The following is a 1,685-nucleotide window of genomic DNA, read 5'->3' as shown; positions in this document are numbered from 1 at the left end:
GCCGCACCCCCCCCCCCCGCCCCCGCCAGGCACCCACCCACGCCCGCGGCCTCTGCCTTCTTCTCCCGGACGCAGCTCCCTGTCCTGCCAGGTCCAGCTTCAATCCTACCTTCTCCCTGACTCTTCCAGACTTTTCTCCATTCCTGATTTCCTGACCAAGAATCAAAATCACAACTCAACAAACCACCAGCTTCTGTCTCGCTAACGTTAACCGTCTTCTCAGTTAGACTGAGTTCCAGCACCCTGACCCTAGAGACTACGTGCCGCACACCCCCAAGGCTGATGCTGATCTCAAATGTCAGCCCTATTGTCAAGGAACTGCCCTTGATGTGATGCCCATACTTCTACATCAACCAACTGCCTCTCATCAAGGGGCCCCAAAAGTATTTCTCTGACCATCCATTTCCCAAATTTTTGGATCCAAAGTACACTCGTTATACCCCATGACAGCTCTGGGTATCAAATGGGCACTCAGGGAGGACGTACGTTCAAATAAAAATGTGACTTCTCAGCCCGTCAGTATTCCTTTATTGCCATGACTTTGGGGGAGGGGGACACAGAGAAGGGGACAGACTCTGGATAGCAACTTTCGCTCTCATGATTTAGTCACCTCAGAGTCTTAAAGAGTTTACAGAACAACAAATTCGAGTCCAAACCTCCCCGGCCTCCCAAGAGTGCAGGGCAGGTACTGACACATAGCTGTCTATCACCCCTTGACTTGGGAGCTGCAGGCAATTTTCAAACCTTGGGAAAGTGATCACACCCTAGCCTCCTCACCCATGGTACGACCAGAAAAATGACCCATTTGCTAGAAGTCATGCATTAACTGCCTGCTGAGGAAGGAGATACTTCATATTTTTACTTATACATAACGTTTTAAAACCATCGAGTTCTTCAGCATGAATTTGATCACATTTTAACAACAGCATTACCAGACCATTTTTTTAGTCCTAAATTCCCATGTGTCATGTTTACAGAACAAATGTGCAGAGCTTCACGATTAGAGTAAAAAGAAAGAGCCCCTTCTCTCAAAGCAATTTGGGCACTGATTTTAACACGGCTTTGCAAACACAGAAACCCTTACCAGCCACAAAGACTTCCTCCCGCAAGCCCAGCTGGGGCTCCCCCAGGGCCGTGCTCTACACACCCAGGCAGCTTCGGGTCTTAGAACTGATTTCTGCAGCCCTGGGCAGGGAGGGGAGGTGTTGCCATAGAAACAGCTTCCCGAGCTCCAAACTCAGGCAGGCATGGGACTGAATTCAGGTCCTGCCGGACACTGGGTGGGTGCACGTGAACAAGCCCGACCCCTCCGAGCCCCAGCCCTGCTCCCCTGCGAGATGCCTGCGGGGTTGCAGCGAGCGTACAGTGAAGTAGTGGGAGCACCTGACGCGGCTGCGGCCAAGGCCACGGAAATAGTGTGGTTTTCAATCTGACACCGGCGGCGGCAATTACCAGCTGGGGCACTGACTGGCTGTGTGGCCTAAGGCAGGCTGCTGAACCTCTCTGAGACTTAGTTTTTGCACAGGCAAAAAGAGCAGTGGTGACAGGCCTTGGAGGATCACAATGAAAATTAAATTAACTACTGGGCATAAAAGGAGTCACACGGGGCCTGGCACAAAGGAGACACTCAAAGACCATCAGGGCTCACACACACCCACGTGTTTGGTTTTGATGGACAAGCTGAT

This window comes from Physeter macrocephalus, chromosome 14, assembly GCF_002837175.3.
Source record: "Physeter macrocephalus isolate SW-GA chromosome 14, ASM283717v5, whole genome shotgun sequence".
Classification (NCBI taxonomy): Eukaryota; Metazoa; Chordata; class Mammalia; order Artiodactyla; family Physeteridae; genus Physeter; species Physeter macrocephalus.
This window is presented reverse-complemented; position numbering follows the sequence as displayed.